This window comes from Nomascus leucogenys, chromosome 6 (assembly GCF_006542625.1).
Source record: "Nomascus leucogenys isolate Asia chromosome 6, Asia_NLE_v1, whole genome shotgun sequence".
Taxonomy (NCBI): Eukaryota; Metazoa; Chordata; class Mammalia; order Primates; family Hylobatidae; genus Nomascus; species Nomascus leucogenys.
In genome coordinates, this window is record NC_044386.1 from 20,670,935 (window position 1) to 20,696,948 (window position 26,014).

Sequence of the window (26,014 nt, forward strand, 5' to 3'; positions counted from 1 at the left end):
TGCATGTGTATGTGTGTGTGTTTGTGGCTGCATATGTATAAACTAAGAATTTTAGTCTATAAACTTACAGCAAATATTGACACATTTCTTTATTGCTGTTACTGTTTTATTAAAATTGAATCATATCCTGAGCCCCCAACTTGCCATTACATGAACTAAGTTCTTCCCATCTCAGGAATCAGAAAATCCCAAGAATCTTTATCACAACAGAATGTTCTGGGAGAGTCCCCTTGGATTTAGGACACACAGGTCACCAAGGAAATGGCCCTGTGCAAACTCACACCACCATGTGAAGTGGACATCTGCATTCTAGTGCTACACAGACTACACCGTCTGCTTCAGAGAGTTTGAAGGTGATCTTCTCTCAGTCTGTCCTCCTCTCATTTCGGGTCCTTCACAGAGCCAACTTCTGCTCACTGTTATCCTCAGCGTGAAATCACAAAGCTTCCTTATGTAGGCCTTCTTTCTCAACTCAGATTAAATTAAAACCTTTCCTCCTAGTGGACAACAAGGCACTTTTTAATGTATCCATTGTCATACTTCCCACATTTGTTTTTGCCAACTCTCTGCTTCCTTACTAAACTATGGTATCCATAAGGGTAGGATACAGTGCTCGACATTTATTCATTAATTGGACAGATACTCACTGAGCTTCTACTATGGTGAATTGATGTGCTGGATGCTGAGAATAAAACTTCTATTTGAATGGCATGATTCTCTCTCACTGTCCCTACCTTTAAGACAGATGTGAATAAAGAAGCTACACATTATTACTTAATTAGAACGATAAATGGTATACTATCTATGTGAGTAGTTGGAGCAAGTTAGTCTGGTGAGAGAGGTGAGTGTTTCAGGAAATTCTCTGAAAAAATTTGTATGTAAGTTGAGACCTGAGAAGTAAACACAACTTCATTAGGAGAGAAGAGCGTCCTTAGTTCTTTAGTGAGACTGGAAGGTGTGTGGAGTAAAAGCCTTAGAGAGGAGGAGGTGGTGGACACACATTCTGAAAGAAGAAGTATTCTAAAGCCAGGCTGGCCAGCAAGGATTTTATATTACTGAATCTTTTGGGGTTTTTTCCATGAGAATACTGTGAAGCCATAAGCAAGGCAGCAATATGAGTAGATCTGCAATTAGAAGATGATGGTGGACTTGGCCAAGATGGTGAAAACAAACAGAATAGAATTGAAAAATATTTTGGAGTTAGAAATAGGAGAATTTAGCGATTCACTGATAGTGGGTCTGAGGCAAAGAAGATAAAAGTTAAAAAATATAAGAGGAAAAGCAATAGTTAACACTCATAATGCACTTGCTAGGTACTAATCATTAAGTTTCTCACATGTATTAGTACATTTAATTTGCACAATAACCATAAGAAGTAGGTGCTATCATTACTCAAACATCATAGATGAGGAAAGTAAATCAAAGGGTTAATAAATAACTTGCCCAAAGTTGTACGGCCATAGGGTGGTTTGATTCCAGAATCTATTACTTACACATTACTCTTTGGCTTTTGGAATGAGAAACTGAGGATGGCGTTGCCATAAACTGGAACAGGGAACATTGGAGAAGCAGTGAATCTGGGTTAAGGCACAAGATGATTTTTGAACAGGTTGAATTTAAGGTGTCTCTGAGATAGGCAACTAGAGATGACAGGTCTGGCATTCTAAAGTTGAATATAAACAGAAGATATCATTTTGGGACTTACCAAAGTAGAGATGATAGTGAAATCCATGAGATGCATGAAAGCATTCAGGATTACAGTATAGAGTAAAACAAGAAAGCCTATATGAAGTAGAGGAAGGGGTATTGGCCTCATTGTCTAGGGAGGAACTGCTAGGGTAGTAGAACAATGGGATTATGCTGTCACAAAAACCAAAGGAAAAACATAATTTCTTAAATCATGGTCTGTCACTGAATCTGGTTATAAAACCTTATCTTGCACTAGAAGGATCTGTAGCTTTTCCAGCTGAGAATGGGGTTCAGGATACTGAATCAACACAACAAAAGAGAGAAACTGGGGATGAAGAAAACTCAGCTCAATTTCCTACAGGTAGGAGAGATTTTGACAGTGAGTAGTTTTTCAAAATTCAATTCTTACATCCTACCATTAAACAGAACTCTGAGTTTAAGCAAATTTGGATGCAATCATAACAAAATCAAATAAGACCATGGCTCACTTACACCTGCCAAAAATGTGGGATTAAAAAGCGTTTAATTAGCTCTTATCATTTTGGTTTACACAGAATTAGTCATACTAGATCCATTCTTTTTTTTTCTTAATGAATTTTGTGTGATAATTATAGTCCTTTAAACAATTTAAACTTTCTTCTTCCTTCAGCACTCAGATGTATGCTGGGAAGAGTCTACCGATCTTGTTGGCAAGTCTGATTCTTTTTTTAATATGGACCCATTGGTCCATATCATTTTTTCAGAAGAAAAGAAAAGCATTTAATTGCCAATGGGAGGAGAAGCCCATAATGTTACTATAACTTGGGTATTATGTTAAATGTCTGTTTTAAAAGAAAGTAGCATTAAGATAGATCAGTAACCAAAATGATAGGCTTTTTCTGTGCATTAAACTTTGTGAAAATTCTGCATAATTATGACTTACTAGTATTTTTGAACAATGCTTAACATACTAACCTTACATACACTCTAGCCCAAAATAAGGCATCATAATTTACACCTTAATCTCTCAAAAATTAAGCATGTCTTTGGTGAATGGTTTTATATATACATAAACCTAAAGCATATAAGACAAAAATTTATGTTTGGAGCCTGTGTTCTGTAAAGAGAAGGTTGGTTTGTCTTTTAGCTATCGTATTTGGAGTGGAACTATAAAACAAATGTATAATATTATTATTTTTTTTTTTGAGATGGAGTCTTGCTCTGTTGCCCAGGCTGGAGTGCAATGGCATGATCTCGGCTCACTGAAACCTCCGCCTCCCGGGTTCAAGCAATTCCCTGCCTCAGCCTCCTGAGTAGCTGGGATTACAGGTGCCCACCACCATGCCTAGCTAGGTTTTGCATTTTTTGTATAGGCAAGGTTTCACTATCTTGGTCAGGTTGGTCTTGAACTCCTTACCTCGTGATCCACCTGCCTCGGCTTCCCAAAGTGCTGAGATTACAGGCGTGCACCACTGAGCCTGGCCTATATTCTTGTTTATCAATTCAAAAATGCTCTGCCCTGTTTTTGACTCTTTAAAAATAAGTTAGATACAAATTTATAGTAGAAGAAAAAAAAACTTTCAGATAAGAGATGTTCTCCAGAATCGAAGAACTACCTGGTATGTAAGAAATAGTGTCAGTGTCCTAATGCATATTGTGACTGTTTGCATATACTTCCGTTTGTAAAAATATCAGTTTCACTTTTCAGAGGATTTGTAAGAAACATTTAAATTTTCATTGAAATAAATGACAAGTCATACTGTCACTTAAAAAAAAAAAAAGACCTTTGTCAAGGAGAGTGCAGTCAACCAGTAAATTGCAGGTTCTCAGAATGTTTATTGGCCTACTGATTATTCATTCTGTTATACTCTAACATCTGTATATTTTTACCAGTATTCTCAGACCACTTCTACCAAAACATAAATCTGTGATTGTGATCTCTGAAATTCAGTCCTTTTATCTACTCAAGTAACTGCAAATTTTAGAAAATAATTTTCCCTAGAAATATAAGTTGTTCTTTTCTTAATTTATCCACTAACTGTTAAGAAATATAATTAGCTTCTAAGATTTGAAAAACAGTAAATTTTAAAAATCATATCTATTGGTTAAAGTTTAAAGTACTTCCAGGAAATAAGCAGAATTGAGTTAATGTTAATTTTATCCAACTAATACTTGAAAAGGATCATTGATTTATATTACTGCCAGGTTAAACCATTTTAATTAATGTATTACTAATCATAACAGTGTTAGTTACAATTTTGTCTTCAAGTACAATAAAGACACATAGATTTGAACTCTTTTGATTATTTTTGGCCTTTTGGTCAATGCCTCATAGTCAAAATTTTAATTAAGATTTTGCACTAAAAGTAAAAGAAAATTGGGATAAAAATGTGCAGTGTGTTTTATTCATTATGTGGCGGCATCTTTCGTATATCCAAGTTTAACACTGGACTTCTACCTGCTTAGATTAACTGATAAGAATTTTATAAGCATTTCTTACCATCTTGTTATAAACCAAAAATGGCAATCTTTCCACATTTTGATGTAATAATTTTGAGCTTATTACAAAGTAAAATAAAAAATTAAAAACAAATATTACCTTATAAGAATTCAAATGGTATGTATTGAATATTAATTTAAATTACTGTTATTAATATTACATGAAATATACATGTTGTAAAATTTTAAATTACTATCTGGTTAAATAGAGTATATATATTCCCTAGAGTCATATCAGATTATGGCAATGTTGTAGAATATAACTGAATGCCCAGATGGAGGAACTTGCTTATATTATAAAAAGGGGACTACAATCCTAGAGTTGGACTCAAGCACAAGCATTTCTCATTATTTTGCAGAGGAAGACGCTAAGGTTTTCAGAAATTAAATTGCTTTTTGGAAAAGGTGGGAGATTCTGGGAACATAGAAACTTGAATCCAGTTTTCTTCAACTCTACGTCAAGACAGTTGCATTGTGTGAGAAAATAGCTATGGCCATTTGTGATAAAATCACATATATGCAATTATGTGAAACTAATTGTTTATGTGTATCTGTGTATGTGTGCATGTACAATATATAAAACTATCAATATTTATCAAAGTCCGTACAGCTGCTAGCAATGAGGGGGATCTAGGATTCTATCACATGATACCTTTTTATGAAGCCTTTGTTCTTTCCAGTACATTTGTCAGCTTGTTCATGAAAGAGATTCTTAATTATTTACTGAAATATCACAAAAGTGATGGTGAGCTAGGTTGCCAAGTTGACCCTGATAGGTCCTTGACAAATTCATACTGACTCTCCACAAGTAAAAATCTAAGGCAGTTTTTCCCATTGTGATGCTTTTGTCTACAATCTTAATTGTTAACTCTTCCAAAGAATAAACACACAATATATCAATTTTTTTAACCCATTTAGGTAGAAATATGGGTAAAGAGAAAGGAAGAAAGCAAGGTTAATGGTGGGCAGTGGCTAAATGAACAGGAGAAGATTCAGTTAAGTATTTCATCTCCAAAATGGTATAAACTGTGGCAGAATGTACTTTGTTGAATCAATAGTTTCAAGACAGACACACAGTAGAGACACCGAAGGTACAAAATAGAGCACTGATGAAGGAGTGAATTAGTATCTTCACAGATGAGTTGCGAAAGAGAAGGTCTAAGTATTGAGATGAGAATATAGAAATTTCTGAAGCACAACACAGCTCAGAAATTCAATCTGAATATATTCCAATTCAGTGCCTTGCAATAGATACATAATGATTGCCTATCTTTCCATCATACAAAACAATGCATATCATTTAAACATTTTTCTAGCATGAAAATGTGCCTGGGTTATGCAATATACACTTTACCAAAATATGATTCTGGTGGCTGCAAGCACTTAATTGTAATGACCTGCAAAACGAGCAACATTTCTAACTCCAAAATTCTAATCAATATTAGTTAATGAGGTGTGTGACAACTTACAACGCTTTTAAATACTCTTAGTGGCCATCATAATACAAATTCTCCCATATACGGTATATTTAATTTTAATCCTTGCAATAATATAAATGAAATACATCTAAAACACCTGATAGTAAGCACTCAAGTAAAAGTTCCCATAACATGGCCTTAAAAAAGGTTAATCTTTTAATAATGGGGTCATGAAAACATTTTTGTTATAGATATTTTTATGTTCCTCCTTGTATCAATCAGGATTAAATTTTCAAATGTTCATACCATTTAACAACAGACTGAATAAATAACAAAGTTGTTAACACAACATGAATAAATATCTTGTATAATTTAAAAATAGAAGATAGAAAAAATAACTTGGTAACAAGAATGTGTTTAAAATATTTTATGGCCTCTATCCCATATGTTATTCCATTTTTCTCATAACTGTAGACCTTTAGCTACCAGACAGAGGGAAGGGACATTGTACACTAGTTACCTAGAAAACAAATCATTTATAGGTCTTATTTTTTTGAAAAGGAGATATCTTTTAATTCAACTAAAATGTAAAACATTGGAAGTGTCCCCCTATCAAGGCTTACTTTTACTATTGCTTAATATAGATGAAGAAAAAATAAATCATATACTAAACTCAGGAAGCTTGGGCTTTCTCTTAAAGTAAGCCATGCTGTGATTGTTCCATCTAAACAGTCATATCAACTTTACTTTGTATCATATGATAACAACAGCCTCCTGAATAACTATGTATTGTCTATTTCCACCTGCTAAACAAGACAAGACCACATGAAATAGGATCAGCTTAGCCATAACCTTCAGGAAGCTTCAGACATATTGTTTATTGCAAATGGACATGTATTATAAATGTATATACAGACACATCTTTGTGATACTACTTCCTGATGTTCTTACAGAAATTTAACTTTGTTCATCCAGTTAGATTTCCAAAAATTTATCTACTGTGACAATTAATATCTTATTCTCCGACTCTTTGTTATTCTCATTCTGTACTTACTTTGCTTTCATTAAAGACCTTTTAGCAAAATTAATTTCCAGGACCATTTTCTTAGTGAACTAATGCCATTTGATGAACAATGGCCATTTTCGTTTTTATCTCAAGGATCACATTGGGCATTTGTCTCTGACTTTTTACTCAGTTTATAATGCATTCTGGTTCCCTTTGGAGGATGTTCGTTCTTTTTTTCTCTGCCTGCTCCCAACATTAAAATCCAAGGTAAACTCTTAATTAAGTGGAGTTGACAGAAATCACCTTTTTTCTATAAAGAACAGTTGGAATCCAATGGATTTTCCCTATCAAGAAAAAAGAAAATATTATCTCCAAGAGTAGGTATTGGTAATTAATTAATCCCTAATCTTTTTGAAAAGTATCTGTATTAGTCCATTTTCATGCTGCTGATAAAGTCATACCTGAGACTGGGTAATTTATCTTAAAAAAAAAAAAAAAGAAAGTGGTTAATGGACTCATAGTTCCACGTGGCTGGGGAGGCCTCACAATCATGGCGGAAGGCAAAAGGCACATCTTACATGGTGGCAGGCAAAGGGAATGAGAGTCAAGAGAAAGGGGAAACCTCTTATAAAATCATCAGATCTCCTGAAACTTATTCACTACCACAAGAACAGTATGGGGAAAACTGCCCACATAATTCAATTATCTCCCACCAGTTCCCTCCCACAAGATGGGGAATTATGGGAGCTACAATTCGAGATGAGATTTGGGTGGGGACACAGCCAAACTGTATCGTTATCAGATATCGTATTCATCTGGTAGTGGTCAGGACATCTGTGCACAACCTCAGAGTTGGCTGATTTTTGCTTTTCCATCCTTACTATCTCACACCAGTGGTTTCCATCCTAAAGTACACAAATCATGTTATTTTTCTGATCTTTGATTTCCTAAGCAGTATACCAGCTACTTTAGGACTGTTTTCCTGTACAGTGCCCCTTTTCTTCATGACCACCTACAAATCTATTAAGTACTTAAAGACTTTTTTCCTGTAATGGGGATTTTGATGCTTGTTTGTTCTTTCTATGCCAACTTCATACACCTCTGAGTCTCATCCATATGTCCCGACTGCTACCTCTAAAACTAAAAGCTACCATTTATTAAGTATTTACTGCATTTCCAGAATCACTCTAAGTACTTTGTCTACATTGTCTCACGTAATCCTCACAGTTTTCTGAGTTGTGTATTATATGTGGCTACTGTCCACATTCCTTCACTAAGTTATCATGGATTTTAGTTTATTTTAATTAAATGAGCAATGAAGATTTTGAGAAGGAACTAGTATCACACAGCAGAGGTAGGAATGCATTTGAAGATATCTATATTAATTTTCTAAGGCTGCCATAGCAAATTTGCACAACCTTGGCATCTTAAAATAACAGAAATTGATTTTTTTTTACAGTTCAGAAGGCCAGAAATCTGTTTTCTCACAGTTCAGGCCAGAAGTCAGAAAGCAGAAGAGTTGGTTCCTTCTGGAGCGTCTTAGGAAAAACCTGTCCTATTTCTCTTTCCTAGCTTCTGGTGGTTCCTGTCCCTCTGTGGCATTCCTTGATTTCTTGATTAGTTGCATCAATCCAGTCTCCAACTCTGTCATTGAATGGCCTTCTTTCTTGTATAACTCCCCTGCATCTTTGTATTCAAATACCCCTCTCCTTTCTCTTTTAAAGATACTAACCACTGGCTGGGCATGGTGGCTCATGCCTGTAATCCCAGCACTTTGGGAGGCCGAGGCATGTGGAACACAAGGTCAGGAGTTCAAGACCAACCTGGCCAACATGGTGAAACCCCGTCTCACTAAAAATACAAAAATTAGCTGAGCATGGTGGTGCGCACCTGTAATCCCAGCTACTGGGGAGGCTGAGGCAGGAGAATGGCTTGAACCCAGGAGGTAGAGGTTGCAGTGAGCTGAGATCGTGTCACTGCACTCCAGCCTGGGTGAAAAGCAAGACTCCGTCTCAAAAAATAAATAAATAAAAGATACTAATCATTGGATTTAGGTCCCACCTTAACTGAGTAGGACTTCATTTTAACTTGATTACATCTCAAAAGACCCTATTTCTAAAAAGGGTCACATTCGTAAGTACCAAGGATTAGAATGTGAACATATATTCTTGAGGGACACAAGTCTACCCACTAAAATGTCTAATTCCAAATTGCATGCTCAATTATACATTATACAGCACTAAACTACATCCTACTACTTTACTGGGTGACTTTCTTTTAAAGGCCTGCCATGGTCTCAACCATAATGCTTCAATTTATTTTACTTGAGTTGTCCTATATGTTTTTCTAGACCCAATCTCAAGCCATCCTTAGCAAGAATTTTAAGAAAATCTCCCATATTGTATAAGTACTCAGTTAGTGCAGAATAAGCAATGCTTTCCCTGACTAGTTCTATTCTGTTTCTTCTGCTTCCTGAACCTCTAGAAAGATCTCACCTGAGTTTCAGTAGAGTCTCCGTACATCCTACATGAATGATCTAATCTCCAACCTCAACAGACTTCAAGTCAGTAATAAGTGAACAGAAAAACTTTGCCTCATGTTTAAAATATTTCACTTGCCTTGGCCTCCCAAAGTGTTGGGATTATAGGCCTGAGCCACCACGCCCGGGTGGATCACAAGGTCATGAGTTCAAGACCAGCCTGGCCAAGATGGTCAAACCCCGTCTCTGCTAAAAATACAAAAATTAGCCAGGCATGGGGGCAGGTGCCTGTAATTCCAGCTACTCAGGAGGCTGAGGCAGAGAATTGCTTGAGCCTGGGAGGCGGAGGTTGCAATGAGCCAAGATCACGTGACTGCACTCCAGCCCAGGTGACAAAGCGAGACTCCATTTCAAAAAATAATAATAATATAAAATAGTTCACTCATAAATGAATTTATTCAATAAGTATTTCATTCAAGTACATACACATTAGTACATGGTTCCAATGATCTTTGATTTAAAACCTTGGAAATAGCTTTAATTATATATTATATTTATATTGACATCCACTCAGGTATGAATATTCTCTATAAAATTTTTGGTTTTTCCCTTTCCATTCTTTTGTGAAACGTTTGGCTTCCTTGTCTGCTAACACTTTTTAATATGACAATTATCATTAATTATTCACAAAGTGAGTTAATATTTGCTACATATTAAATGTCTAATTTGTTTCACTATTTTAAATGTACTGTACCTGCCTTTTGAAAAGAATGCAAAGCCCTCAAAGTCAAGTGCATAATATAATATCTTTATGGTTTTGCAGCCTACTATTCATTCAGTACTCAAAAACTAGCAATGAACAGCAAATGTAATTATATATGTATATATATAGAGAAAAGATTATGTATATATAGAACATATGTATATATATAGAACACACACACACACATATATATATGAAACATAAGAATTTATGTATAGCTATGCTGAATATTTGGCTATCAGATAAAACTGTAGCTTTACAAATACCTAAGAACAGAAAAAGTGAGATTGCTCCTAGATCTGGGGTGGCCAAAAGAAATGGAATCAGATGTTTTTGTTAATAGGTAATGCCCCAAATCTTATCAGTCATAAGCACTGGGGCAGATAGAGCTGTGCTTAGATATTCTAATATGGTATACCTTTACTAGTACCTTGGTTAGAAAAAAAGATATCCCCTCTAGGTGGACAAATCAGAAAAACAGACCAGTTCTTAATAGGTCAAGCTTAAGAGCACATGGCTTGGTGATGGTGGCAGAGAAGGAATTTTAGACTCTCCGGCTCCCTCCACAAGGCACTACTGTGTAGCACACACATTGCACAACCTCACGGAGTAGTCTTGGCCTAGCTGAGGGGATAAAAAGAATTGTTTAGTTAAGAAATGAGATTTAGCAGCTTACATAAATCCTTAAGGTGTTTTAAGCACTTTTTGTACATCAGTGCCTTACATTAATTAATCCATTTAATTCTTCTACATGCCATGAGTCTATCCACACCCATTTTACTCATGTGGAAACCAAGGCACAGGGAGGTTAATGGCTTGTCCAAGGTCACACAGCCTTCGAGTGGTAGATTCTGGATGCAAATACATGCAGCCTGATACTAAAACTGTGTTCATGAACACTTTACTGCCTTTAAACTGATGAAATTAGAATAAATGTAAATTCCTGGGACTAACTATTAAAAAAGTGTAATAAGCTGTAAGAAGGAGGCATTATTAAGTGAAGGAACTCACTTTGGGAAATACCAGCTTAGAACTGAATAGGCTTATGATAGTATTTATAAACAATCAAAGGATCAAGTTGATAAGCCATTCTATGACTTGTAGATAAATATCTTATCAGTTTTTGTACCAGGCTGAAATCCTTTCTCAAGAGATTAAATCACCATAGGGGTTAACTCTTTGTTTTGTGTGCTATTTTTCCACTGCCAATAATTTTGTTCTCTGAGCAGTGAAACAAGTAATTCCCAAATTAAGAGCATGTTAGGACTATAGGTCCTCATTTTCCTAACTGCAAAGAAAATTATTTTAAAAGTAATTTTCCCCTCAGAAGCAATTCCAAGACTGAAGATTAAATATACAGAGAAGCAATGATTCGGGCTTTAAAAAAAATAGCTTTTTAAAGGAGTATAAGTGAAAACAGTTAAGTCAATATATTTAATTACTAAGATTTTATTGTATCTTTTACTCACATAAAAAGACGAAAATAAAACGTTTCTGGTTTTCACAGTAACTGATCTGATAATGTCAACTTTTGAAAACAGATAGTTATGACTCAAGGCTTTGAGAATGTAAAGAGACCACTATCACATGTTGAGAAATGGTACGATTTCATGTTATCAGTGCAGTTCCGTTCTCAGAGGGAAAGGTAAGCACATAGCTAACTCCAGCTCCAAGCTGCTATTTCATGATAACAGCTCACGGAGCTGTGGGCCTGCTGAGTCTTTCCCATTTCGTTCTGGAATTCCTCTATAGCCCATCTGTACTACCAGGAGACTGGATCCTCAAATTAGACACTTGGTCTCATGAAGCCACTGCTGGGCTCCAGAGAGAAGGAAAAACTAAGAAGTTTTAAAACCCCCACCCTCCTGGGTTTACCTTCATCATTAAAAAACAACAATGACAACAACAACGACAAAAAAAACTAAAACTACTTATTATTTATTAATTATGTTGTGGCAGACAATATGCTGAACATTAGGCATAATTAAATTCTTTTTAAAAAATGGTAATTTATCTCTGTTTTATAGAAGTGTGAAACTGTCAGGAAGACAGATGAAATGATCTGCCTGAGGCTGTATCATCAAACAAAAAATTCATATTCACCTTTCTGGAATTCTTAGGATAATGATTACATGTGTTCAATTGTTAAAAATTGGCAGATAAAATTTTATGTATTTACCACGTACAACATGAAATTTTGAAATATGTATACATTCTGGAATGACTATATCCTGCTAATTAACATAGGTATTGTCTCACATAGTTACTTTTGTGGTGAGAACAGTTAATATCCACTCTCAACATTTTCCAAGAATACAATATATTACTAACTATAGTCACCATGTTGTAAAACAGATCTCTTGAAGTATTCCTCCTATATAATTGAAATTTTGTATCCTTGGACAAACGTCTCCTCACCCTACTCACTCCTCAAAATATCCCTACCCTTGGAAACCACCATTCTCCTCTCTCTGTTTCTAGGATATCAGCTTTCAAGAGTGAGATCTTGTGGCATTTGTCTCTCTGTTCCTAGCTTATTTCACTTAACGTAACGTCCTCTAGGTTCACCCACGTGCAAACCCCTAGGTTCATGTCCTTTTTTAAGGTTTAATAGTGTTCTATTGTGTACATATGCCACAATTTATTTACCCATCCACTTCTTGATGGATGCTTCAGTTGTTTCTGTACCTGAGCTATTGAGGACGATGCTCCAGTGAACATTGGAGCACAGATATTTTTACAGGGTGGTGATTTATTTTTCTTTGGATATATATACCCAGAAGAGAAAGTGCTGGGTCATATGATAGTTCTTTTCTTTTCTTCTTTTTCTTTTCTTTTTTTTTTTTTAAGAAACCTCCATACTGTTTTCCACAGTGGCTGTACCAATCTATATTTCCAAATTAAACTTCAATGTGCAGATGAATTACCTAAAATTCTTTATAAATTGCAAATGCTGGCTTAGAAGGTGTGCTGATTTTGATGCATTTTTAAGACCCCCCTCCCATCCCGTGTGATGTTCCTACTCCACTCACTGATTTCCCATGTATTATCTAGGGTCTTAACCACATTGCTTGTTTTTCTATCAGAATTTGGAACTGGGTCACCCATGCTCTGAGGCTCTATGAAACCCTGAAGGGAGAGGTAAACATATAAGCTCTGCAATCCAACTGCTTGGTTTTATATTTTGGATTTGAAACTTTGTAGCCTTTTTCACCCAGAGGAAATTCCTTAAACTCTGTAAGCCTCAGTTTCTTTATCTGTAAAGTGGGAGTTACAGTAGTATTATCTCTCACTGTATTTTTAAAGACCAAATGAGAAACTTGATGTAAATAGGAACCTAATGCCTGGTACATTGTGAATGTTCAAAATATATATTCATGAATATTTTTAATTAAAACATGTTCATTGCAACATTATTCACAGAGGACAAGATATGGAATCAACCTAAATGTCAGCCAACAGATGAATGGATAAAGAAAAGGTTAGATATATACATATATGTGTATATATATATAGATATATACACACAAACACACACACACAAACTTATATATGTATATATATATGTGTATATATGTATATATACACACATACATACACAGATATGTATGTATATATGTGTGTATATATACAGATATATATGTATATATGTGTGTGTGTGTATATATATATGTGGAATATATATTCTCACTTATATGTGGAATCCAAAGTTGAATTTATAGAAGCAGAAAGTAGAATGGTGGTTACCAGGAACTGGGGTTAGGGGAAATGGAGAGATGTTGGTCAAGGGATAGAAATTTTCAATTATGCAGAAAAAGTAATTTCTGGAGATCTAACGTAGAGCATGGTGACTATAGTTAGTAATACTATATTGTATAATTGAAATCAGCTTAGCGAGTAGGTCTTAAATGTTCTCACTACAGAAAAAGATAATTATGAGAGGTGATGTATATGTTAACTAGCTTGATTGTGGTAATCATTTCATAATGTATACACATATCAAAACATCACAGTGATGTACCCTAAAACCTAAAGTATAATAATAAAAAAACAAAAAACATCACAGTGTACAGCATACATAAATATATTCAATTTTTTTGTCATTACACCTAATTAAAGCTGAACGGAAAAGCATCACTGATAAATTTCTAAAATAATAATAATAATTGGCCAGACGAGATGGCTCACGCCTGTAATCTCAGCACTTTGGGAGGCTGAGGTGGCAGGATTACGGGTCAAGGGTTCGAGACCAGCCTGACTAACATGGTGAAACCCTGTCTCTATTAAAAATACAAAAATTAGCTGGGTGTGGTAGTGCGTGCCTGCAATCCTAGCTACTCAGGAGGTTGAGGCAGGAGAATCACTTGAACCCGGGAGGCAGAGGTTGCAGTGAGCCAAGATCATGCCACTGCACTCCAGCCTGGGCGACAGAGCAAGACTCCATCTCAAAAATAATAATAATATCAAAAATAAAATAAAAATTGCTTAGAAATTTCAAAATACAATACCTTCCACTGAACTTCCTTAATCCACAGAGCACTGTATTTTTCTGTCTATTGCATTGTCACAAACTTAGCCGTTTAACACAGATTTATTATTGCACAATTTCTGTTGGTCGGGAGCCTGCCACATTTTGGCCAAGTCCTCTTCTCAGGGTCTCATAAGGCTATCAGGGTGCTGGCCAACTGCACCCTCATCTGGAGGCCTGACTGCAAAAAGATTGGCTTAAAGGCCCCTCAGAGTGTTGGCAGCATTTGTTCCCTTGTGATTGTAAGATGGAGGTCCCTCTTGCCTCACTATCAGTCAGCTGGGAGTGACCTCACCTCCTCCAGGCTGCTATCAGGTTATGCCACAGGCCCCTTCCGTTTCTGTAATAAAGAACTGCCCTCATATTGAATCCATATCACACCTCAGATTTCTCTGATTTCCCTTCTGCTTTCAACTAGACAAACTCTCTGCTTATAGAAAGGCTCATGTGATTAAATTGTGCTCTATTTTAAGGTCAAGTGTGCTATGTAACATGACCAAATAATGAGATTAAAATCTATTATAGTGACATTCCCTGGAATTATGCAGGAGGGAAACTACTGCTGGAGGGGTAATCTTTGGGGCCAACTTAGACTATTGATTATTCCATGTTCAAGGAGAGCTGGCATATAATCGGAGAGCTAAGAACCATCAGTATCTCAACATCTAAAAAAATAAAAATTGTAATTGTATTTAAAATGTTAGGAAACATAGTTAGAAATTTAGGGTTTTAAGCAGATACAAAGATCTGTTAATCATGCTACCACGTGATTACAATATTAGATAAAGAAGAACAATTAAGCCTAGTCTATATGTTAGAGAAATATAGTAATTTTTTCTGGAATAATTTATTATGTGCAGGCTTTGGGTTATTGGAATAGATCATTGAACATAATATGTTTTAAAGTACTTAAATATTTTATAAAGTTATTTTTATACAGAACATAAATAGTTGATATTGAATCAGAAATACTGTGTTAGCATAAGTCATATGTTTAAGGAAATATATTCCTAAACAATAGGAAGAAACACAGGCAACACTGATGTAAAAAAGATTTACAGACATGAGCTGCATGCACTTGGTTTATGGACTAGAATTCTATGCCTTCTAGAAGCAGAAAATATGCAACGACTCATTCTGCCTTATGGGCATTTCAGAGCTTTTAATCTAATAAAACCTATATGTCAGCCAGTAGCATGTCAGGGTCTCATTACTCTGCTTCCTTAGTGCCTGATATGGGAGGTTAAGTCCCTGCGCAAATGTACCCCTTGGGGTTCCCTGAGGTGGAGCCGCGCAGTTTTGCATCTTTGCTTACTGATATATAAAAAAAAAGACAACATTAAGTGTTCTATTCCTGTTTTCACTTATGCGTTCACTAAGAATGATGAAAGTGGGAACTGTGTGGCATGGCCTAGGAATTGTGCATGAGCACACTCTTTATTTTACATATCTCATCAGAAGTCAGTTTCTAACCTTCTTCTGTCTGTAGACAAGCATATCACCTAAGCTTTCTCAGAGATTAAAGGTATACCACCTAGCTTAAATGGCCCAGCTAATGAAAGAGAGGTACACTTAAATTGCATCTTAATGAGAAAAAATATGAAAAGGAGAATTAATAGAGATTTCTCAAATAAAATTTAATGAGCATAATTTTTATTATTGAACAATGTTTGCCTATAAAGTCTTACTCAACTTGATGAAAAAATGCTAAGATACATGTTAAGGAGTCCTCATTTTAATACTTTATAAAATGGCATATACATATACTTAAGAAAGAAAAATAATGGCGTATTTGCTGTCTTTAAATCATTGAGAAAAAAATAAAAGACTACATGTGTCATTTAATTTAGCTAAAGAAGGAAGGTGACTGAAAAATACAGTTTTTACATAAGATACTAAGTAGCTGGCTGGGTTTTGCTAATGTTCTCAAATTTGAAATCATTTTAAAAAGAACACTCCAGTGAGCACCAGAGAACTGAGAAGTTTTAAAATAAAATTATAACTGCACTTAATCTCACATTGTCTTCTTAGCCTTTTGACATTTTAATTGCTGTGCCATTTTTCACTGAGATGGCAAGCATTTTTTTACAAATGCATAACGTAGCCTGTGTTAATGCATATTGATTAAAGTAGATAGTGATGCGAGGATGTTGGAATTTTCCCCACTGTGACCCTATTGAATGTTTCTCTCTGCTCTTTTTGTTTTCTTTATAACCAGAGGGGGAGAAAAGCATGTATTTTCCAACAAGTCTCTATGCTGAACTCTGGTATTAATAGGTGAAAAATGACATGTTTAACAGAAGAAAGACTAGAAAGCATCTACATCACAAACTTGTAAGTCTTTCATTTCTGCATTGGAGACACTATAGGAAAATCAATAACTTCCTTTGAGTCTAGTGATCTAGCTGCTTACAAGAAATTTACATCTCCCTGACAGGCAGTTTGTAAGGTCTGGTTCACCTGGGTCACAGGAGTACACATAATTTGCATCTTGAGCAATTTCTCTCTTTCCTTCTACCTGTTCCATGAGGAAAGAAGATTGAACCTGGTCATAAAGAGAATCTCATTACGTCTCAGCTGAGAAGAGTAATTTTTTAGGTGTTCTTGGAGTGCAAGAGTATCATATAATGATAATATTTTCTCATAGCTCTTCAGACCTATGCACACACCAGGAAATGAAAGTAACATACACCCAGGCACATTTGAAGCTTCTGAGCTGTCATTCACCAAATGAAATGTAAGTGTTCCATCAAAGTCATTTGGAAATAAGATCTCAAGATGGATATCCAGATTCTTTGCTAACAAAAATATACAAGAAAATAGACATTTAGCTTGCCTCTCATAAAATCTGAAAAAAATTCCCCTTCTATTTTATTCTGCCCTTCAAAATATACAAGATCTGAATGTCAAATAAATGTTTATATTATGATATGCTAAAAATGCCTGGCATATATTTTCCTAGTTAGTTCTGTAAGCTCAGTTAAAAACAAATAAAAACCAAGGAGGCAATGCTGAAAACTTTTTGAATCAAAAATAGAATGCAACAGCATTTAATTATAATTAAGTCTTTAATATGCTTATTTAAATCTCACATACTTTTAAGTATGGGTCTATTTGCAAATTCATCTAAATAAATATTTGGCACGAAGTCTAAATCCACTTTATTCCAATGTTTTTTCTCCGGGATAAAGATTATAATGAGATTCAAATGTAATAATTTTCATCCTGTGTTCATGAAAATAATTGTCTAGGTGTAAACGAACGTATTATTACAACTCACTATGTTGTACTCATACCTAGTCGTGAGGTCCTCATATATAAAATAGAGGGAGAGTACAACTTTAAAGTGTTTTATATATCCATTTCATATTTTTTCTCTTTGCAATTTGGGATGAATCTCCTTAGACAAATGGTTGTGTTATTAACGCACCAACATTAACCTAGAAAAGGCTACTTAGTACTACTTAACTTGAATACTAATCACCCTGGTCTCAGTAGTCCACCATATCTTGCAAAGTATTCTGAAATAATATTGGTGATAAACACCATTTGGAAAGGAAAAATGGCTGTATCTGTGTTTTTACATGCACGCTCCCCTCATTATTTTTGCATATAATAAAATAGATAATATTTACTGAGCACTTATCACAAGTCAGTTGTCTTGTTAAGTGATGCAGAAGCATTTTCTATTAGTCCCCAGAAAACCATTTGGAGGTTGGTACAACACAGCTCCATTTTATCGAAGGATCCATTCATGAAGACCTTGTACTCACATAATGAAAGATTAATTTCCCACAGGAGCAAATAAAAAGCTGAATGGGGGTGTTCTTTAGAAATATCACGGTGGTAATTCAGCTTGATTTAGAATGAATTTCTAAACCTATCTCTGCTGCACTATATTTGGTGGCTTGCTTCCCAATATTAGCCGTGTACACCTTATTTTTATATCATTATGACAGAATATACTTTTTGTTTGCATGATGACAATACATGTTTAAATAAAAGTCTATGCATCAGCAAAAGCACTCACAGGTGTACTGATCCACTTCAACAACTGCTTGATTTACAATATGTTGACAAATTAGCTTGGGTCATCATTTATATTATCTAATGTACTAGTGCCACATACAAATAATAAAAACAAGAATTATAATGGTGTCCCTTCAGCTTTGAAATTCTGTGACTCTTCATAACAGCTTTGCATTATTTTAAAGTTAGCATATAAAATAAAACTTTGTTATTTAAAAACTTGAGCACAGTTAAATTGTTGGCATCGTTTCTCCTATGTTTTTGAATATACAGGTTCCTGAAAAGGTCCATAGTTTTAGCAGAGTAGACTTTATAGCAGTGGTGAATTTTGAGGGAGAAAATAGATGAGGAATGTCATGTGCAAAACAAAGACCTAGTAAAAAATCAGCTTGAAGAGAAAGAAACTATTAATGCACACCACTCAACAGCAAGGACAAAAGAGAGACAGGACAAGAGAAGATCTGTTGACAATGGTACACAAAGAAGGAAATAGAAAGAAAATACTGATTTTCAACTCTGGTTTAATATGGTGACTTCTTATCCAACTGCCTTAATGTTGAAAATGAATAGTTTTCTCCAAACTTCTTAAGATAATGAGGATATGCCCACACATTTTCATTAGAAAATGGTACATGGGTAAAATTTTCTTTAATGTCTTGTAGTGTGGCAGCATGTTTTTCTGCCAGGTATATTAATAAAACCATATTATATTACATCTTTTCTGATCTATAATTATAGCTTACATGGTTCAGATGAATTTCCTCTCTGGCAGTTCTCTGTTTAACTTAATTGCTACTGATAAACACTATCGCTCATTTTTTACCCACCAAATAAAATTTTTCATCTTAATGCATTTTGTCTGCATTGCACATATTTAAATACTCAATAACTACCACAGCAAAAATTCACTTTGGTTTTTACCTTGTAGACAAATGGCTTATCTATTTAGCTTAAATGCATAAACTTCGTTACAGTTTTATCAACTGGATGACTTTAAATATGCTGGAATCAGGTTTACCATGACATAATTTAAATAGTTTAATAGTTCATTAACAAGATATTAACAAGATCAAAATTATTACGCCTTACTGAAAAAGGCAGCTCTTTATACAAGGACATAGTCAAGACAGTAGCAAAATGTGGCTGTGCATGTGCGTGCGTGCGTGTGCATGTGTGTGCCTGCATGTGTATGATTCTTTAAGGTAATGTTAGAGACAACAAACGATAATAGATGGAATAAAAACAAAATATGTACCAGGCCAATGAAAATTAGAAAAACTTCACCTATCTATTGCAATATACGTTGCGCTTCTGTTGTGGCTCAAACAGGTATGTGTTCCAGAAAGCTGCAAAACTCCTCAACGGCTCTTCAATTCAACAGGGTATCCATCATCTGACCCATACAGTTGAGATTGAAAATAGATTCAGTCTGGCAGAAAAATGTCCACAGAAGGCTTTTCTCCTCTTTTTTTTTCTTTTTAGAGAAAAACCAGATAAAGCAAAACAAAATAAACTATTAACATGCTGCTTTGGATATGTTAGATGTGTTTCCCAAGGGACACTGTGGTATCTTCCTGGCTGGATATTTTCAGAACATCTCAGTGTATTTTCTTATTTACTGCCCTTGGTTCTCCTAGACTTTTGAACATTGAGTAGTCACATTAATGTCGTTTAGCAAAAGGAGGTGAACCAAGTAAATCATTCTCTGAGGTAAGTCAGTCCACGGGAATTGGCCTTACCTCACAGAAACAAACCAGAATGAATTGTAATATTAATCTTAGTGCATTCAGGCTGCTATAACTAAAATACCATATACTGGGTAGCTTATAAACAACACAGATTTATTTTTAACAGTTCTAGAGGCTGGGTAGTTTAAGATCAGGGTGCTGACTGATTTAGTGTCTGGTGAGGGCCCCTTTCCTGCTTCGTAGGTCACAGCTTTTGGCTGTGTCCTGTGTTCTCACATGGTGAAAGGGACCAAGGAGCTCAACTCCCTTGGGCCTATATTACAAGGGCACTAATCCTATTTACGAATGCTCCACCCTCATGACTAATCAGCTCCTAAAAGACGCTACCTCCAAATACCATCACCACAGGGGTTAGTTTTCAACATGTAAGTTTGGGGGAAAAGCAAACATTTAGATCATGGCAATATTCAATATCAGAAGCAGAAGATGATTCATGCTAGATGGTCCCCGACAACTGTGTTTGAGAAAGTCATGCATGGCTCTGCACGGAGTCTCTGCCTGGCCCTCATTTAACACTCATGACCCTTGGAATGCACATGCTCTGTGACCTTGCCCCAATCCTGAAGCTTTCATTCCATAATTTAAGGGGAAGATACAAAGGTGTATAGAATTGAGCTGTCATAGAAGCTTCACTGTTCTCATCCTCTCTTTTCTCATTTCTTGTATCTCAACTATGATTGTTAGTCCCAATGAGCTCTTTGTCAACACTCTATGTTACGGAGTTCCCCTAAACCTTTTTGTTTCACCTCTCCTCTTCGGTCCTGTGTTCTGAAAATTAAAGATAAAAATTTAGATGATTTAAGAATTCTTATGATAAAATGAGCTAACTCTGGAAATTTAAAATACTAAAACACTTAAAAGAGAGTATCATATTGTAAGAATAATCAAAATCAACCGAAAGAAAAATATCTGGCTGGGCATGTTAGCTCACACCTGTAATCCCAGCACTTTGGAGGCTGTAATGGGAGGATCACTCAAGCTCAGGAGTTCGAGACCTGTCTGCACAATATAGCAAGACCCTGTCTATATAATAATAATAATAATAATAATAATAATAATAATGATAAATTGCCAGACATGGTTGCATGTGCCTGTAAGAGGTGGAGGTGGGAAGATTGGTTGGGCCCAGGAGTTCAAGATTGCAGCGAGCTATAATTATGCCATTGAATTCCAGCCTGGATGACAGAATGAGAAACTCTCAAAAGGAAGGAAGGAAAGAAAAAAGATGGGGAAGGAAGAAGAGAGAGAGGGAGGGGGGAAAGGAAAAAAATCCAAACACCTCAAGTGTGGTTAACTGCAGTTGGGAATTCAATTTATATTTGAGCTTTCTGAAAGCTGAGATACTAGAGAGATATATATTTAAAAAAATAACATGCATAATAACTTTATTACGTTTATTTGTAAAGACACATATGTTTATCACAGAATGGGGGATTAATCTTTCATAAAACTGCTCTTGTCGAAGTCACTACAACATTCACTTCCCAGCCATGTCTGTATAATGACTTCTTATCAGTTTATGTTGCTTCAGCATCCATTTGGAATACTAGTATTGCTTTCTCATACCAGAAGCAGGGCTTAGTCACCCTTTACACAGTTTTTCATCCTACAGCATACCCAAAGGGCTGAAGCTGGTGGTCATATATAAAAATTTAGAGGCATCTCTTCTGCCTAGCAGACTGAACGCTGCTTTCTTGCCCCTTTCTTTAAAGGGACCATTCAGTCATTTGCTCTGAACTTTGTGGGCCCACACCCTAATATTTATATAGTGTGCTAGTTGCCACCCGTTTCTCTCTCTTTGTCTGACTCTTCATTTCTGCCTGCTATGACTCCAGGATAAAGAACTGCCCTCCAGACTCATTACACCCTCCCACACACCCTTACTTGGATCCTGGAGTCTGCAAGTAAAAGTCTTTGAACTTGTTCCTTATTTTGGTGTTACATTAAATTTGCACTTTCCATCTGAAGAATCAGGAGCTGCCTCAGGTTGGGTTTTCCCTGGAACACTGGGGAGAATACAAGGTCAAGCTCCCAATGCCAAAGTGGTGACCAGGCAGGTGTAAACTAGACACAGGTCAGACAAGAATCACAGGTGGCTTGCCAGTGTAAGTTTTCCCTGGTCGCAGGTATGATGTGCTTATTTAAAAAAAAAATCATACATATATTAAGTTTATTTGTAATAAACTTACAAATAAATTTAGTAAACACCCACATCCAGCTCCTCATCATTTGCCGTTAGTGCAGGTTTGTCAGCTGCTCTAGTACTCGACCCACAATTTAGCTGGGGCTCTGACATCATGGAATATTTTATTTTCCCTTACCTAGCTCTCAATACGCCCTATTATGCATGCTATTCCTCGGCAGTCCCTTTTGTTGATTCTTCCTCTTCTCTCTGACCTTTTTTTTTTTTTTTTTTTTGAGACAGAGTCTCGCTCTTTTGCCCAGGCAGGACTGCAGTGGCGCGATCTCCGCTCACTGCAAGCTCCACCTCCCGGGTTCACGCCATTCTCCTGCCTCAGCCTCCTGAGTAGCTGGGATTACAGGCGCCCACCACTGCGCCCGGCTAATTTTTTGTATTTTTAGTAGAGACGGAGTTTCACCGTCTCCATCTCCTGACCTCGTGATCCACCCACCTTGGCCTCCCAAAGTGCTGGGATTACAGGCGTGAGCCACTGCGCCCGGTCCCCTCTGACGTTTTAATGTTGCATCTCAAGGTTCAGTCCTCGGCCCTCATTTATCCTGTTTATATACATTTGGTTGGACTTCTCATCCAATGTCAGGACTTTTAATATCCTCAATATGATGACAACTTCCAAATACATATTTCCAGCCCAGACTCCCTTCATTCCTGTATATTGCATGTACATAACACAAAGAATCATGTATCAATATTTACCACTTGGATGTGTAAAATGCATCTCAAACTTGGCATGCACAAAACTGCACCTTCAATCCATGAACACACACACACATATCTATTTGTAGTCTTACCCACTTCAGTTGACATTCACAACCATTCAGAACAAAATTTTTTAAGTTGTTCGTGAATTTACTTTTCATTTTACATGCTACACCCATTCCATGGGTAGAATACTGCCCCAAATATTCATAATTTGAACTTTTTCACCATCTTTTTTAGAATTATCCTGACATGAGACACCATCGTCTCTTGCCTGAACTACTGCTATTTGTAACGACACCCAGGATCACATTGTCAATGAGATTCCCAAGAATTAGAAATTTGATCCAGTATTGAGCTTATTAATAATTTCAAGGGTACATATAAATGCATAATACAGGTGAAGCAGGAAGAATTCCATGACAACCAGTATGACTCCCTAAGTCATTTTTTCATCTCACCGGTATGTCTCTTTCGAGTAATAGATGAGATTTCTAATAAAGTATATGGTCACCTCACTTATAAAGAAAAAGCCATTTAGATTATAGAACATCACAATTTCATACTCATATAGTTACATAATTCACATTATGTTATCCAGGATGTATGCCCCATGAATCTGTAGATTCCAGGTTTATTTACCAGAAGCAATTACAGAAGAAGCAAGTACATCCTGCCCAAAACTTTTCATAGTAAAGACTCTCCTCCTAGTGTTACCAGGGGTCCTTGCTCCCAGAGCTCCGAAGATGGTGGTGGGTCACTTCCAAAATGGCGGCAGGCCACTTCCAAGATGGTGGCAAGCCTCATGTTCTCTGACCTGGGGTTCTTGGCCTCACGGACTCCAAGGAATGGAATCTTGGGCCATGTGGTGAGTGTTATAGCTCTATTAGAAGTTGTGGGTCACGGAAGAGAACCGTGGAACCTAGTGACTAGTGTTCAGCTCGATTAGCATGGACCCAGGCACTTAGCCATGCAGGAACAATGGCAAGACTTTAACCCGATGGGGAGTGATGGTGGGCAACTCGCTGGATCAGGAGCACAGCAGGCACTCTGCTGGATCCTGAGGGATGGAAGTCAGTGGAGGGTCTGTGACGGCGGCAAAACAGCAGTGGTGGACGCAAGTGAAAGCTCAGCTCGAGCCGTTAACAAACACGGGCCAGAAGAATGCAGTTGCAAGATTTAATAGAGTGAAATAGAGTGAAAACAGGGCTCCCATACAAGGAGGGGACCCCAAGGGGGTTGCCATTGCCTGCTCCAATGCCTGGGTTTATATCTTGATCCTTGTCCCTCCCACTGTGCTCTCAAGCAATAGATGATTGGCTATTTCTTTACCTCCTGTTTTTGCCTAATTAGCATTTAGTGAGCTTTCTGATTGGTCAGGTGTGAGCTCAGTTGCAAGCCCCGTGTTTAGAGGTGGATGTGGTCACCTTCCCAGCTAGGCTTAGGGATTCTTAGTCGGCCTAGGAAATCCAGCTAGTCTTGTCTCTCACTAGCACAAACCATGTAGTTTAATTGCCAGGAGGTCTGTCATTAAACATGACAATGTTTAATAGGAGATTAGACTTCTCACTGGATGTGTTTGTTTCCCAGGAGCACTGCCTTGCAAAAGGGAATTAATTCATCATTTCATCGCAGACCTGCTGTGTAAACATTTTCATTTCACCGCATAACAATGTGTCTGCTTTCACTCTTGGCCCTGACATTCTATTCTCAACACAGCAGCCAAACGGGCTGGTTAAAATGTTGGTCTGAGCATGTCATTCCTTTGCTCATCACCCTGCAACTAATCCACATTTCATTTGGGGTAAGAGTCAAACTCCTGACAATGGCCCCCAAGGCCCCACGTGATCAGTTCTTGTTATTTCTCTGAGTTCATCCTCTGTTAATTTCCCTTCACTTTCTCCATGACAGGCACACTAGGCTCGTAGATGTTCTGTGGATTTGTTAGGTGTGTTCCTGCTGTGCTTTTCATAGATACACACAGTGACAATTCCTTTACCTCTTCTAAATCTTTTCTGAACTCTTACTTTTTCAATGGGTGAATGTTTGATGACCCTATTTAAAATTGCAAATATCCACCCTCCACATACACATACTCACACACATACACACACACACACACACACACACAGACATTCCAAGCATTTGTGGTCAACACTCTTACTGTGTTTCACTTGTTTTTTCCTTATGTCAGAGGCCTTTGAACCACAGCAACTCCATCTTGAGTAGGGGCTGGGTAAAATAAGGCCGAGACCTACTGGGCTGCATCCCCAGATGATTAGGCATTCTAAGTCACAGGATGAGATAGGAGGTTGGCACAAGATACAGGTCATAAAGGCCTTGCTGATAACACAGACTGCAGTAAAGAAGTCAGCCAAAACCCACCAAAACCAAGATGGCGACGAGAGTGACCTTTGGTTGTCCTCACTGCTACACTTCCACCGGTGCCAGAACAGTTTACAAATGCCATGGCAAGATCACGAAGTCACCCTATGTGGTCTGTAAAGGGGAGGCATGAATAATCTGAATAATCTACCCCTTGTTTAGTATATAATCAAGAAAATAATATAAAAACAAGCAACCATAAGCCCTCAGGGCTGATCTACTTACAGAGTAGCCATTCTTTTATTCCTTTACTTTCTTAGTAAACTTGCTTTCACTTTACTCTGTGGACTCACCCCGAATTCTTTCTTGTATGAGATCCAAGAACCCTCTATTGGGGTCTGGATCAGGACCCCTTTTCAATAACACTTATCAATTATTACTTTTTTTAAAAAAATACATAATGGCTAGTTCCTATCTTACGCTGCTAGAATGCAAGTTTCAGATACACAAGAATATTTATCTCTCTTGTTCATTGATGTATCCCAAACCCCTGGAAGAGGACCTAGTTAGATAGTAGCTTCTAAGTATTTTTTAACGAATATCTGACTGCACTAGGAATCATATGGCTGCTCATTTATATTGGACATCTGGT

At 36.7% G+C, this 26,014-nt stretch overlaps 1 protein-coding gene and 1 long non-coding RNA gene across 2 annotated transcripts in view; one reads left to right on the plus strand and one right to left on the minus strand.

Moving 5' to 3' along the window:
• Nucleotides 1-26,014, minus strand: part of CDH12 (cadherin 12) — a 466,101-nt gene that overhangs the window by 393,153 nt on the left and 46,934 nt on the right. The gene's annotated exons all lie outside the window — the stretch shown is intronic.
• On the plus strand, nucleotides 1,837-12,036 carry LOC100590056. The gene is made up of 4 exons (XR_001114540.2): nucleotides 1,837-2,068; nucleotides 2,339-3,636; nucleotides 11,341-11,478; nucleotides 11,861-12,036. It is a non-coding gene; the product is annotated as an uncharacterized LOC100590056 (long non-coding RNA).